Source organism: Heterodontus francisci, chromosome 37 (assembly GCF_036365525.1).
Source record: "Heterodontus francisci isolate sHetFra1 chromosome 37, sHetFra1.hap1, whole genome shotgun sequence".
Lineage (NCBI taxonomy): Eukaryota > Metazoa > Chordata > Chondrichthyes > Heterodontiformes > Heterodontidae > Heterodontus > Heterodontus francisci.
Genome location: NC_090407.1, coordinates 3,070,397 through 3,086,374, shown reverse-complemented (window position 1 = coordinate 3,086,374; position 15,978 = coordinate 3,070,397). Strand labels below are relative to the sequence as shown.

The 15,978-nt window shown below is 44.1% G+C and overlaps 1 protein-coding gene across 11 annotated transcripts in view; it reads right to left on the bottom strand.

Moving 5' to 3' along the window:
• LOC137351950 (polyhomeotic-like protein 2) overlaps positions 1 to 15,978 on the bottom strand; it is a 321,230-nt gene that overhangs the window by 229,351 nt on the left and 75,901 nt on the right. Inside the window, exon 1 of one of the 11 annotated variants that reach the window (XM_068016846.1) lies at positions 1,962 to 2,115. The exons of the other annotated variants lie outside the window; for them this stretch is intronic. The gene's annotated coding sequence lies outside the window, so the exon portion shown is untranslated. Of the gene's footprint in view, positions 1 to 1,961; positions 2,116 to 15,978 lie in introns of those variants that run through there. 11 annotated transcript variants of the gene reach the window in all.

The following is a 15,978-nucleotide window of genomic DNA, read 5'->3' as shown; positions in this document are numbered from 1 at the left end:
ATTATTTAGGTGAATGTATTTAACTATTCTGGAACACGCTAATCTGAGGTATCACTCTGCACTGTTTGTACGCACCTACATCTTAACAGAAAAGTAAAATGACAGTCTGTTCACATTTTCCCCAGACTCCTGTAATATCGTAAGCAACACAAAGACTTGCAAAGATATAAACCATCTGTGCACACATCAAATTGGACCATGGACACAGAGTGCAGGGCACTTACCTTGATGCCATTCCCCATTTATAGAGACCACATTTATTAGAACGCTCCTTCACATAAGCAGAACTGTATTAAGAAAGATCAGGTCAATCCCATTATTTGAAAGGCTAAACAAATAGCAGGTCTCACAGTGCTGCACAGTCGCAATTAAACTGAAACTATCACTCAATTTCCCAGCTGCTGCACAATCCCAAGAACAATGTTGAGAGTTTCTGCAGTCTGTTAAAGAGGGGGGAGGGGGAGGGGAGGGGGTGGGGGGCAACTACATGCCTCATTTTAATTCTCCATGCCTTCAAGGCGCTGCATATGTAATAGCTGGGTGGTAGAAAAATGAGGCAGAGCACAGATATTCATTGACATGCTGAAGGCATGCAAGGAAGTGGTCAGTGGAATTGAACAGTATGCCACAACGCTGCACTGCTTGTTATTGTAAGCATGAGGAATTAAAAAAAAAATCAGCTCATTTGCTCCAGTTTTCTTTTAAAATTAGAAGCAGATTTAACTCAACTCTAATCAGTTTGAGAGCAAGAAAAAAATTCTAGTCCCACTTGGATTATGTTTCAGTTATGTGCGTCCTTTTTGTGCTTATTTATTTCAAATCAAAAGAATCTTACAGCGCACTAGTCGGCCATTCAGCCCATTGTGCCTGTGCTGGCCACTTCTATATTTAAAAATATATGCACAAGCTCGGCTAATGGCTCAGTTGGTTAGTGCACTGTCTGACAGCATGGAGGTTCCAGAATTGACGCCCGATCGTTGCTGAGTTGTTTGGTCTCTCAGAGTACAGACTCTACAATTAGTCTCAACTCCCTTGGCCCAGGGATTTGGGGAAGGGAAATCAGCCAGGGTGTAAATGTCAAGTGAGAGAGGATCAGGTAAAAAGTGCACATTCCCCTGTTCAGGTAACCTGTCCACACCGACACTCTTGGTCAAGCCAGAAGGTGCTGGGTTCATTCCAGGCTGACATTCCAGTACGGTACTGAGGGACGGCTGCTCCCTCCGAGATATCCTCTATCGAATGAGACAGTTGCCCTCTCAGGTGGGTGTAAAAGATCCCATGGCCAGCATGTTGAAGAGCAGGGGAATTCTCCCAGGTGTCCTGGACAATATTTACTCCTCAACCAAGATCACTAAAACACATTCTCTACTCATTATCACATTGCTATTAGTGGGATCTTGCTGTGTACAAGCTGGCTGCCATATTTCCTGTATTACAACAGTGACCACACTTTTACCTGCCCATTTACCTTCTCCCTCCTCACTATCCCAGGCCCTAAACACTCCTTTCAGGTGAAGCAGCGATTTACTTGTACTTCTTTCAATGTAGTATACTGTATTCGCTGCTCACAATGTGATCTCCTCTACATTGGGGAGACCAAGCGCAGACTGGGTGACCGCTTTGCGGAACACCTCTGCTCGGTCCGCAAGCAGGACCCTGAGCTTCCGGTTGCTTGCCATTTCAACACTCCCCCCTGCTCTCATGCTCACATCTCTGTCCTGGGATTGCTGCAGTGTTCCAGTGAACATCAACGCAAGCTTGAGAAACAGCATCTCATCTACCGATTAGGCACACTACAGCCTGCCGGACTGAACATTGAGTTCAATAATTTCAGAGCATGACAGCCCCCCATTTTACTTTCATTTTCAGTTATTTTTTCTTCTTTTTTTTTTACATTCTTTTTTACAATCTTGTTTTTTTGCATTTATTTCATTTCATCTTAGTTTGTTCAGTTTGCTTACCCACTTTTTTTTTCAGGTTTGCACAGTAGCATCATCTCACTCACTTTGCAGTGTCAAAGTTAAGGTTGACCTTACTGGCTATGCTGCACTGTGATGGGGTTATTGGCTCAGCAGAAGGTTCGAGATATCCCATCGTACTTTCAGCTTCAGTTCAATGCTCCTTCCCAGTGTGCTCAAGGTTGAACCCCCAACAGGCCAAGTAGGGGGAAATTCACTTGCAATCTTAAAGGAAAAGGGAAGGCTAGTGGGAGTCATATTTATTTAAAGTTCTCTGGTATTTTATAGACAAGAAAATTAGATTCAGGAAACTAAAAGGCTTTCAACCCACACAGGACTTGTGGTGGAGCTATGCGACCCTGGGGCTACACATGAACATATGACAATGATGGACAAAAAAAGACCCACTGGTCCTTCCACTTTGTCCCACACAACAGCCATGCCTTGTGCAACACAATAGATACACTCCCCAGTCTCCCACCCAAAAACCATGTGATCCCCTGGCAGAGGTGAAAAACCAGATTAAAAACCTAAGCCAATTTGGAGGGAAAAATTATCCAGAAAATTCCGATCTACCCGTTACATGATCAAGACTAGCCCAGGAGAGGATTCTGGCCCTGATACAGCCTCGAGCTCTGCCCCAGACAGAAACACATATACCTGTTTGCTGGGAAGTCTTCACTTTCAGCTAGTAGTGTGGGTTTCTGAGGTTCCGCCAGCTACAAAGTGGCCCTCAGGTTGGTCTGGAGTTCACAATTTTTACAACTCTTCCCATCACTGGAGGAGCCAAGTAGTGAAGAAGGTTCTAGAGCTCAAGATTGTCCATGCAGCTTTGAAACCTCAACATTCTGTGGAGGCTAACGTTCCCCTTTACGTATTCCACATTGTGTGTGTGGTACTCGAAAACATGAACAAACCTATCGCCCCAACTCATTAACTCACAATGAAGCAACATTAATAGTTTGAGATAAGGAATATCATTTTCCACAGGAGGTTCTCTTTGAATGAAGTGGGTATCATGTTAACACCAGAACTCCAAAAACATCTGATTCCACATGGCAAGACTGAAGTTTTTTTCCACTAGAGGGTTAAATATTAATTTAATTTTACACTTCTACCATGTGAACTGGTGACTGTCAGCTTCTGTGCAGTGAGTTCGAAACGGTGAGACTCCATGCGGCTGGATTTTGTAATTGGGGTTGGGACTCAGACACCCAGATGAATACCAGGTCCTGATCCCACACCTCAGCTGTGTCACTCTTGCGACGCTATTTTTAAATGCAAATGTCCTAATTGGACAGGAGGTGAGCTCGGTGTCGAGCATCTCCAGGTAGGAGCTGCCTGCTTGGTACCAGCAGCAAAGGCAGGTGGCAGCTCCTGCCTTGCCGAAGAGAGAGACAGCTCCTGACAAGGCCAACAGTGTGACGAGGATAAAAACGGCCAGGCAGGAAAAATGAAGGTCCAGCGTTAACTCCTGCACAAGAAGGTCCATTCAAAAATAGATTGAAGACAAACACGAATTGTGCACCAGATTGTTCAGGTTCACTGAAATAAAGTTTAAAAATTCCATTCTGCACTGGACAGGCCATTTAACAAACTCCATAAAGGAGCTTAAGGGACCGTTAATTGATAGCAAGCGGGTTTCCAGTTCCCTTCACCCTGTCAGCCCTTTAAAAATTACAAACTGTCCCGGAGGCATCAGGATCTCGAGACGACCTCTGGGACCATGATTTTGAAATTGCCCGCGGCCCTTTGAAAATCCAGCCCCATATCTCCAAAAGTCTTTCCCTCCTCCTCAAATCTTCAAACTTTTAATGACAGGTTCGGTTTCATTGATCTAGTGAATTAAGGAACAGGAGAAGGCCAATCAAATCCATGAGCCTGTTCCAGCGTTCAATAAGATCATGGCTGATGTGTGACTTATCTCCACATATCCACCATTACTCCATACTCGTAATAAAAATGAATCTCACTGACCATGGCACCACCCTGAAATATGGACACCAATTTATTGATAAAAAGAGCTGCAGAGATGTTACTGTTGGCTTCAGTGCCACGAGCTCAGTGGGGGAGGGTGGTGTGGGTGGGTGTGAACTGTACTGCACCATGAAGAACTAGGATGAAGATCCCTATCCCAGGATGAATTGGAGAGATGAAATATAAAAGCCTGCACAAGAAACTGAAAATCAGAACTTCGACTTGTAAGAGCGATGTAACCCAAGGTCAGAGTTTTATTCATTTTATTCATTTTCACTTGATGCACGGGATTTTCACCAGCACCATTACCAACAGCAGCTGCACGTGGCCATTTGTACCAGTGTTTAAGATGTGTTCACTCTGCTGCCAGACACCACTTATAGCTCAGACAGGAAGTTTGTTTTCCAGTGACCACCAGTTTGATGAACGACTTCCATCAAACATCCATCTCTTGTCATGAGAAGCAGACAAGTTAAAACAGGAAGACTGAGACCCACATGCAGGGCTGCTGAAGAGCTACAAGATCCTTTTATCAATAGTCCTTGATCTGGGATTGTGCCGTGGCATAACACTCTGAAGAAGCTGCTATAGACCCGAGCATCCACTGATAAAGGACAATTGGGATTATACTGGGCTTTGCTCCAGGAATCTCTTGTAATCATCACCACACCCTATCTTAAGGTTTTGCTTAAACCTGAAAAAAACACTTGTGTGAATGGTGGAATGAGTCTTGGACTATGTTCTTCAAACCATCTCTTCCAGTTTGGCCTGTTCTCAAGTACATATCATTCCTGTTGTTTTATTTACTGATATAGGTGAACACACTGAGCTGCATTTTACATTTCTGCTGCTGGCAGTCCGCCGGTGCAGACCACATGTCGCAGAGCCACTGCGATATTAAACGGGGCGGCTCATTTAAATGGCTGGGGCAGACCGACCCCCGCTCCGATGACGTGGAGGGGACGGGCTGTCCGTCGCGGCAATGACATCAGCAGCCTTTACGCAGGCTTCAATCCCTTCCATTTAATTCAACTTTTTAAATGTAAATGCAATACAGAAAATTTAAACCCATTTAAATTGCCCCTCTCCCACCCCCTAATAATCATAAAATTAATTACTTGCCTTCTCCCCGCTAAAACACTTCCCCGCCTACCTGACCTTCCCACACCCCAGTATATAAACTTTTAATTCTAACCCTTCCCACCATCCCCTACACCAATGATATTATATTGACCCCGCCCCTCCCACCCCACACACACAGAAAATTACCTGCTCCGCCCTCCCCATCAGTGTTCCGCCTGGGATCCCTGGATGGGGATCCGAAGACGCTGGAGTCCGGGACAGAGGGCAGGAGCCAGAAGGTAATATATTCCTTTATTTAAATTAATTTCAATATGTACATTTGGCTCACATTGCCAAGCGGCGGGGGGGGGGGTGGTCCTGCCATGAGGCCTCGCTGCCGCTGGCAATATCGGTCGGGCCTTCCCAGCGTCAAGGCCCATGGCGGGCCTCTCCTGGAGGCATTTTACGGCCTCCCCCACCACGAGCCCCTGATGTCGGGGGGCGCAGGGTTCTGTAAAATTCAGTCCACTAAATCACATAAAGCAGTTAATTTAGAAAATTCTGCTAAATTATGTATTGGGCATCCCAAACTTCAATCACTCCACCATTGGTGGCCAGGCCTTCAGCTGCTCAGGCCCTAAGCTCTGGAATACCCTCCTTACACCTCTCTGTCTCACCACCTCACTTTACTCCCTTAAGATGCTTCTTAAAACATACCTCTTTGACAAAGCTTTTGGTTGACTGCCCTAATATCTTGTTACAGGCAGGTGGGAAATGAGGTGGCTGGCTTCTACTTTTCAACTCCCAACTGACCACAGATAGTGTTCAGTTAAAGTAGTGTTTCAGCCCCTGTGTTTTGGTCGCCAAATAAGTAGGCAGTGACAGGCTTTCTTGTAGGTTTGAAACAGAAGATTAAATATTTATTGAACAATAATCACCCAAAATGAACGCACCACCACCCACGCACACATTCACTCTCACATACACACTCAAAAAAAGATAGATGGTAAAGGGTAAGAGGTGTTAAGAGTTCAATATGTAAAAGACTGTAGGATCCTCTTGGAAGGTAACTTTTTAAGAGTTACAGGCCTGTTTGCTGGTTGTCTTGCATTTACTGAAATGTTGAAGTCTTCCAACAGTCAACACTTCAGTTTGAAGACAGTGCTGGTATTTCTTAGTTCAATTTTCACAGGCAGAGGAGCTGTTTAAACAAAAAGTCATTCTCTCATTTCTCTGCTGCAATTGGTTGCAAACGCGTCTCAACAGGGTTCAACTGCCTTAGCTGGAATTTCTCTCTCTCTGCCTTGTGTTGGAATTAAAGATGGCTTTTGAAGTTCTCTCTGTGGCTGGAGATCTTTGGATAATGTCTTGATGTCCTCCTCTGTTCTCTAAAAAAGGTTACCTTTCAAGGTAAAATTCATTAAATGTTAGCCTCGCCCATGTGACTTTAGGTTTCGGTTCCTGAAGGGCTATATAATAGGTTCTGATGGCAGTCTATTTTGATTAGAAGAGGTATTTTCACACTTTATTGTAGTGATTGTAGCTGGAGACGGGGTGTCTGTGAGTGCCTTAGTTTTAGCTCGTTTTTTTGCGGGTAACCCATATCCATGTGTGATGAACTGTCTAGAATTTGAATGCAGATGGGGTTAACGAGTTTTAGTTCTAGCAAACATGAATGTGTGTTTCAGTGCAGGAGAAGGTGGGTGTCATGTGACTTTGTCCTCCATCTTGTTGAAGGTGAGTGGACCAGTCTTTTAACATTGTTTTATTTTTTTCATAACTCTCCAACTTATTTTTGTATTTCCATCGCTGCACTTCCCATGAATGCAACAATTTCCTTATGCAACTCAATGTCAAATTTTGTTTTATAATGTCCCTGTGAAGCACATTGGGAGGTTTTATTACCTTAAAGGCACTATATAAATAAACATTGTTTTTGTAAAGCAGTTAAATTTAGCAAATTTTGTCCTGCATCCTGTTGAGAATTCTTTAAAAAAAAAAGTGGAAAACTTCAGGAGCAAATGACAGTCCGGTTCAAAGGTCGACTTGCAGAATTCCTCAGCTTGGGACTGGTTAACATTCAAATCACCCTGTTCAAATTTCAAATCACCCTGTTCAAATTGGAGATCCGTGTTGGACCTGGCTGAGATATCTCATTCCTCTTCCTCAATCACACAGAATCATCTTTAAACAGCACCGCTTTCAAGTAAAGAGGCAGAGAAAGGGTAAATGAATCATTCAGCCCTAGCAACAGGTATCTGTCCTGTCAGTATGATGAAAGGGATTGAGAATCAATTGATGTGCTGGTCCTAACTCTCTATTTCAATGGGAGGGTAGTTAAAATCCTTCCAGAAATCGCCATTAACAAAACAGGAGGCTGAACACCAGAGTGTGACTCCTACTGTGGCACCACGTTCATTAGGAGAGGTATTACAATCACTAATGAGCACTAACAGGGACATACAGGGCAAAGCTATGTTGCATTTGGACAAAAGCAGAGGAGGCAGAAAAGTATGACATTGGATTTCATCCACTGGAATTTAACATTCGTTGTGAACGTAATTCTTTTAAAAAGAAAATCTCACTCTCCTGAGGGCTCCACGTATAAGTACAGCACTGGGAAAGTCGCAGCCTCAGCCTCTTCTGGGTCTGTGCTGAATTCTGCTGGGGCAGGAGTTGGGATTGCTACAACTGGCCTCAGTGCCCTCAGCTGGTTGGGGTTGGTGCTGTGAGGGAAGGGAAAAACAGCCATGGCCCCCCTCTCCTGATTGCAATCCAGTGATCGCTGCTGGAAACTGCAAGGGTCTGGGTAACAGGAAAGCAGAAACAGCTTTGGATATGAAGCCCTCAGGAACTGAATACCTAATTAACAATCACATTGATCACTGTGCCAGGTACCAGGAACCAAAGGCCAGCGTGAGTCGGTGTCTTCAGCAGAGGAGGGGAGAAATACCGGGACACGGGGAGAGCAAATCCTTTCACGCATTGCAATTTACTCTCCTACCGTATTAGATCTTTTTTAACGATAGGCCAATTACACATAAGTAAAGCAATCTTGCTACAAAGCACCTTACTTTTGCAAGTAAGCGTCAGTAGAACCGATGAATGCAGGATTGTATTACAGCTGCCTACGCTGCTAAGATCATACATTATATTAACAGAAAGCTGTAAAAGAAATTAGGGTCTTTGGCAAGTCTGTTCCACTCTTTTCATGTTTGACCATCTGTGACTTACAGTAATTTATCAGCATCATGGCTTTAATAGTGTACGCAGGGTTTTAGCTCAGTGTTTAGTCATGCTACGAACAGGCATTCACAGCTCCAATTTTTCTTTACTTTTCGTTTCCGTCTCCATTTGGAATGGCGGTTCTCTGCTACCTCATCCAAAAGCCCATTCTTCATCTGTGCACTTAGAAAAAGTGAAGGTTGGCATGCTATTCAACTGTAGCAGCATCAGAACCAAGTTTGAGCCTGCCCACACAAGTGTACTTTCTAGCAGGGAGTCACCCGACAGCAAAGGGAAACAAACTGAACGATTTTCATCTCTCCCCAATGCTGAGACAATTTGCCATGGTTCGAACAACACTCTCGCTGAGTTCAGCTAACTCGCCTAAGATCAAGAATCCAACAGGGGAATTTCCTGGTCATTTCCATGCTGTGCAACTCATTTATCGGAATAGCTGCACATTCAATTTGTCCTGAAACTGTAAGTTCACTGGCCCTACCTTCCCTGTAAGTAAATGTGTTCCAAGAGAGCAAGGATGGGAGAATTGGCACCGACAGTTTTGTAAACCCTATCTCCATTCCAGGATGCCTTTGAACATGGGCTGCCCGTTAAGGGTAAATTCAATACTTCCACTCTCTTATGTTCATTACTAATTGATTGTGAATGCTTATGTTTCTCAAATTACAATTGACCTGAACACCATGTCTAGTAGAAGCTAGGTGTTTCTCCATTCAGGAGATGAAAGACCAGGGCAGATTGCATTAAGCACAATGGTGGAACTGCAAGGCAGCATGTTCCTGGAATAGTGGGAAACAGGTCCCACACTGTAAATATCATTGATGATTAATATGATTAAAGATGCTCCTTAAAACCTGCCGTTTGATCAGAGCTTTTGGGCATCTTTTCTTTTTTTTTTTGACATCAAACCAGAGAGAGAAGGAATCAAAATGTTTTTAAATCGATATCAGTCATTAAACACTTTGGGGTGTTTTACTACATTAAATGCACTATATAAATGTAAGTTGTTGTTATGGCATCTTGGCCTCGGCAGTCAAGCAGGTTGACGATAATCACCCTGGAAAGCCTGTGTTTATGCAGTACCATGTAAAACATGGCACGCTACAATTGGGGTGCTTCTGAGACGCCAGTATCTCTGCCATCAGGCCCACTGTTACAACCTGCCATTCTGAGGTGTCTTCACTTCAATCAGCAGATATCAGTGGTACAGACGCTAGTGTGCGAGTGCAGAGCATCTCTTGTTCAGCCTGGCCCGCCTTAGATGTTCTTCTTTCAAACACCTCAGAAAGGGCAATTTCCATTGGGAAACCCTTTGATAACAGTACTCGCTGTGAGGGCAAAGTTTGTCAGAAAATGAAATGGAAGGAATTCTTGCAGTGCAGTTGTCATATCATTTGCAAAAGCTTCCCTGCTTTGGGATGCAAGTTTAGATGTAGTAAATAACTTCTTCTTCTTCTTCTTTGGCCTCCTTGTCTCGAGCGACAATGGGTAAGTGCCTGGAGGTGGTCAGTGGTTTGTGAAGCAGCGCCTGGAGTGGCTATAAAGGCCAATTCTAGAGTGACAGACTCTTCCACAGGTGCTGCAGATAAAATTGGTTGTCGGGGCTGTTACACAGTTGGCTCTCCCCTTGCGCTTCTGTCTTTTTTCCTGCCAAGTGCTAAGTCTCTTCGACTCGCCACACTTTAGCCCCACCTTTATGGCTGCCCGCCAGCTCTGGCGAACGCTGGCAACTGACTCCCACGACATGTGATCAATGTCACAGGACTTCATGTCGTGTTTGCAGACATCTTTAAAGTGGAGAAATGGACGGCCGGTGGGTCTGATACCAGTGGCGAGCTCGCTGTACAATGTGTCCTTGGGGATCCTGCCAACTTCCATGTGGCTCACATGGCCAAGCCATCTCAAGCGCCGCTGACTCAGTAGTGTGTATAAGCGGGGGATGTTGGCCGCCTCAAGGACTTCTGCGTTGGAGTTACGGTCCTGCCTCCTGATGCCAAGAATTCTCCGGAGGAAGCGAAGATGGAATGAATTGAGACATCGCTCTTGGCTGACATACGTTGTCCAGCCCTCGCTGCCTTAGAGCAAGGTACTGAGGACACAGGCTTGATACACTCGGACTTTTGTGTTCCATGTCAGTGCACCATTTTCCCACACCCTCTTGGCCAGTCTGGACATAGCAGTGGAAGCCTTTCCCATGTGCTTGTTGATTTCTGCATCGAGAGACAGGTTACTGGTGATAGTTGAGCCTAGGTAGGTGAACTCTTGAACCACTTCCAGAGCGTGGTCACCAATATTGATGGATTGAGCATTTCTGACATCCTGTCCCATTTTGTTCGTTTTCTTGAGGCTGATGGTTAGGCCAAATTCGTTGCAGGCAGCCGCAAACCTGTTGATGAGTCTCTGCAGACATTCTTCAGTGTGAGATGTTAATGCAGCATCATCAACAAAGAGGAGTTCCCTGATGAGGACCTTCCGTACTTTGGTCTTCGCTTTTAGACGGGCAACGTTGAAAAACCTGCCATCTGATCTTGTGTGGAGGAAATAACTTAATTTCAATGCTTTACAAAGTCCTAAGACAAGGCAAGGAGCACAATTAAGTATCTTTACCTGTGTGACAGGCTGGCATTTTTTTTGCCCATTTATTTTTTAAGGACGGGAAAACCTCAGATATAGGAAAATACTAACGAGACTGTAGTGATGTGATTTACTGCAGTGGGTGGGGGTAACTTCAATATTCAGGAAAGACAGGAGAGATGGAGCAGCTTTTCAAACAGCAGATCAAAGAAAATTGAAATCATTTCCCTGGACAAGGGAAGAAAGCAGTCTGGCTGGAGCGAAATACAGAAAGAGAATTGCATCAGCAAGTCAGATCTCCGACAGACCCGCAGGAAAAGGAAAACATCAGGATCTTATCTGATTCTAATAATGGTGACTTCCACCAACTTATTAATAACTGGGAATGCTCATATGGAAATGTGACAACAGAATTTGTTTTGGGAAGTGAAGTGTAACACTGCCCCTCAGGATAGTTGCACTGATGTTTGCATCAGGTCTCCCAACTGGGTGAAATCAGGCAGTGTATAATTACTGCATGCCTGTCTGTTATGGTGCTGACTGCAATTGTATTATGGGCAGACTGTCAACATCAGGAATGTCTCTGATTGGGAGCTCACCCTTTCATAGAGGGGAAATCACTGTGCTGCTCCTGTTGGCAAGAACAGCAAGCAATAACAACCTGCATTTATAAAGCACCAGGATTGGCTGTGATATCCCTGTGGTCAAAAGGCCTGCCAACACTCACCATCAATGCTTGCAGGTTGGATTAGATATTGCCAGCACTCATTGAACTGGACCCAGAAATTGGTTATTACTGTCAGGACAGGAGGAGAGAAAAAGAATCTTGTAGGAAACATATTCGTGATTTAAACAAGAGATTTAACATCGTCAGTGAGTAGCAAAGTAGTCTCTATAGTGATAGTATTCAATAACAATCGTTTCCATTATTACATGGACACGCTTGTGTTGCGGCAATTTTAGGTTGTCACACTTCACATTACCCTCCAAATCAGCTGACAGATTCTGAGATTATATACACATCTCCATGTGAACTATTTCAAAGTGATTACATGTACTGGGGCTCCTATTGCAAGGCTTGTATACTGAATTAATTTTTCTTGTGGACGCAGCACAAATATATTGATGGGAGGGATGATCTATGTAAAAGCAACAAATACTATCTGCACAGAATTCACAACTATTTATAGTGGGATTGGACTGTGCACTGCTTATAAATTAAAGTACTGCGTTTCTGGCTCACAGCCGATAAAAGGCCCATCAAATATGGTTCAAAACAAACTTATGTACAAAGATTCTGGCCTCAATCCCTTGCAGAATATCAATAAGCTACTCACTAGTCCACGATGGCAATGCAGCATTTTGCCATAACCCTGCCCTGTTATACAAGGCGGCCACTGTAGAATTCTGTGGAAATTAACATTTTCGTTGGGGAAATGGCCAACAGAAACAGCGTTTCAGTAAAAACAGACCAAGTGATGTCCTCTTGTCTCTGTGCAATTTCAATGGCCTTCCCACTCATAGTTGTGGGTTGGTTTGTATGGGGGAAATCACTGAATCCAAAGGAGATCAGACCATACAATTTTTTTCATGTTCATTCACGGGATGTGGGTGTCTTTGGAAAGGCTAGCATTTATTGCCCTTAAGAAGCTGCCAGTGAGCCACCGCCTTGAATAAATTGAATGGCTTGCTCGGCTATTTCAGAGTGCAGTTAAGAATCAACCTGTGGGTCTGGAGTCACATGTAGGCCAGACCAGGTAAGGACAGCAGATTTCCTTTCCTAAAGGACATTAGTGAACCGGATGTCTTTTTACAAGAAGCCAGCAGTTTCATGGTCACATTACTGAGACTAGCTTTTTATTCCAGATTTATTTAATTAATTGATGTTAAATTCCCCAGCTGCCATGGTGCCTCACTGCTGAATGTGTGCTTCATACCAGCTAACGTGCTTACAGTTGCTAGAAACTTCCTCATTACATTACACTCCCCCAGTGAGAGCTTCAAATATGGTCAAAGGCTGGAATACATGGACTGTAGAACAGTGACTGTTTACGCGGATTGACAAGATGCTGGTAATTATGTAGATTTGGAGTTCAAAGGGCACAAAGTGATGCAAAACCCAGTTGGTTGTAGGACGTTTCTGCTTACAGCCGCGCTTATTTTCCAGATGCTGCAGCCAGTGCTCTCCAGCCCAATAGCTTTCATCCCATAGAATCATAGAATGATGCAGCACAAAAGGAGGCCATTCCGCCCATCATGCCTGTGCCAGCTTCTTGAAAGTGCTATACAATTAATCTCAATTAGTCCTGCTCATTCCCCATAGCCCTGTAAATTTTATACATACATACACCACACAACATGTGCTTGAAGTGTGAACTTTGACATCAACTATCAGCAACCTGTTTAAATGAGGGCCTCAGAACCAAATCTGACTTACAGCCATACACATTTGAATGTCATTACTGGATTGTGATCAGCAGCCTGGGCCCTGGTCAATATCTAATGTCTAATCCCCTCCCATATAGGGATCAGTGGCACTGAGGCTAATTGGGCCACTGCCGCAGACAATAGTAATGTCTCCAGCAAGAACAACAGTAGATTCCCAGCACTGGCTGAGGAATGAGCCTGGGACACCCCTGTCTCCGCAGCTCAGAGCACACTGAGCAAGTCATTTATACTGTCACAGCCCCTGATGCCTTGACCAACTGCACACTATTCATATGCGAGTCCTGACAGTCAGTGTCAACAGGGTATTTCAATATGGGCTCCAATCCTGCTCTCATTACCTTCTAGCAAGAGGTCAATTGCAGCACCTACACAACTACAGGTGCTGAGGTTACTCAGCAGAGACAGGAACCAAACCTGGGAACTTGCTGCTCTGCATGATTCAGCTCCATACGGGATAAACTTGCTGCGGGGAGTTTCAAGGCGCAATTGTATTACTTAACCTTACTCAGACCTTCCTTAATGGCATGTATTAAATGTGAATTAATAGGTAGTAGAATCTATTTATAGATCCAATTGACAGCATGGTTAGATCTCCGTAAATGAAACAACTGTATTAGCTGTTAATTATTTTTTTATAATTGCTTTCCAATTTTTTTGGACTGTTCCAAAACCATATTAAACAGATTACTCCCAAACAATTATTAAATACACAGGACCTAATGTGAATGCTGCACTAGACAAGGAGCAGAGTCTGTCTTTTGATGCAGTCTGCTTGCAACGTCGTCATTAGCTTTGAGTGCTGCAACAGACCTTGGTGACCCGAGACTCCAGACTGAAGGAGATCTTTCATTGTGTGCACCGAGCATTCTCCTTTTTCTTGGTTGAATCTCTTGCTGAGCCATTGATCATAATTACAGCCTACAACTTAGCTGGCAGCAAGTACTGTAAAATGAATTTGGAAATCAAAGTCAGTGACAAGGATTGTCAAGCTCCCAGTAGTACAGTGTTCTTGAAGTATAAGTAATTCAGATGTGGCGTAGCAGAGATTAAAGGCCATCTTCATTGAACGTAAACAGCAATGACAAGCCACACTCAATGTTAGCATTAAATCACCAGTCTGACTCAAACAGACAAGGCAAAGTGATTTGAAGATGAAATATTAGATTCATGTTAGTCAGCACACTTCCCACCCTGGTGCTGAGCTCTACTGGGGCACCGACATACAATACCACAGCAGAGGAGCACACAGTTTTTGAACCCCTCATGTTCCGGAGCTGTGGGGGAAGATTGTAACATTCCTCCCTCCTCACTAATGGAAATGGTGTGGAGGAGGTGTTTAAGATGGCAGGGGACACACAGTGTTCAATTAGCACATCTACTGCTCTCGAATGCATGGCAATTCCTGTATTTTACCGTAAACCAAAACTGAAAAACTTCTGACACAAGCTAATAATCTACGGGGCAGGGGAAGAGATAGGGAGGGAGGAGAAAAAGAATTACATAGGTTATGTGTTTATGAGGTTTCACCCCTGGGGTTGGTGGTGGGGGGGGGGGGGGTGGTAGGGTAGTGGGTGAGAGTTGGGAAATAGAGAGCGGGAGACAGGCAGATAGGGAGATGACAACTTTATATAGATTATATAATGCCCTTAAAATGTAATAAAACATCCCAAGGTGATTCACAGGAGCGTTACAAAGTAAAATTGGACACCGAGCCACATGAGGCAATATTAGAGCAGATGGTCAAAAACGAAAGTCTTGAAGGAGGAAAGAGTGCTGGAGAGATGGAGAGTTTTAGGGAGGGAATTGAGAGAGAGAGAGACACACACACACGCAGAGCAAGTGCGAATGAGAATATACTTGCAGGCACAAGATGAAGGAGCCAACTAAAGCATCAGCAGCACGAATATCTTCATTTTATCTTAATATAACTTAAAATGGCACTGTCATGAAAAAATGAACAAAACATTTTGTTTGAGGAGAGAAAAAATGTTTGTCGTAAGGATGCCACACATGTGTAATGCAATGATAAGGTTTAGACACAATTCTCTTTCCCTGCCGTGTAATTGTAAATATAAATTTACTGGGCGGCACAGTGGCGCAGTGGTTAGCACCGCCGCCTCACAGCTCCAGGGACCCGGGTTTGGTTCTGGGTGCTGCCTGTGCGGAGTTTGCAAGTTCTCCCTGTGACCGCATGGGTTTCTGCTGGGTGCTCCGGTTTCCTCCCACAGCCAAAGACTGGCAGGTTGATGGGTAAATTGGCCATTGTAAATTGCCCCTAGTGGTGGTAGGAGAATGGTGGGGATGTGGTAGGGAATATGGGATTAATGTAGGATTAGTATAAATGGGTGGTTGTTGGTCGGCACAGACTTGGTGGGCCGAAGGGCCTGTTTCAGTGCTGTATCTCTCTATGACTCTAAATGTTATACCAAAAAGAGTTCTCCAAAAAGACAGGTGCCTTCTTGAAGACTGTGCATTTTTTTCCCGCCTACATACATCTGTGAAATATCAGATTGAATGGAGAGGATTTAAAATTGGGACATTACAGAATAAAGTGAAACAGAACAGACAGGAAACGTGCAGCCTCCAGGGCTATAACCAGCCTTCACTAAAGCAGTAACTATAGAGACACATGGCCCATGATGGAAGCATCACTTATTGATTTAGAAGACAGTTTTAATAGTCCAAGTCCACTTCCTTTTGCAATTGAACAAAAATC